Source organism: Penaeus monodon, chromosome 28 (genome assembly GCF_015228065.2).
Source record: "Penaeus monodon isolate SGIC_2016 chromosome 28, NSTDA_Pmon_1, whole genome shotgun sequence".
In the NCBI taxonomy this organism is placed as follows: Eukaryota; Metazoa; Arthropoda; class Malacostraca; order Decapoda; family Penaeidae; genus Penaeus; species Penaeus monodon.
In genome coordinates, this window is record NC_051413.1 from 7,157,325 (window position 1) to 7,157,524 (window position 200).

Here is a 200-nt window from a genome sequence, read left to right on the forward strand (position 1 = left end):
CCTCTGAGGTCACGCCAGTCTTGCGAAGAAGGAAAGTGTATGGAGAGATTATAGACTTATTGCTGTTTTTAGTCTCGATTCACACGACTTGAGTCATTACGAAAGCTTTGTATTCAGTTTTTTTCAGATACTTTACCCATATTTTGCCAATGGATAATTATATCTCAGTGCAGTCACAGCAAAGACATCAGCATCATTCT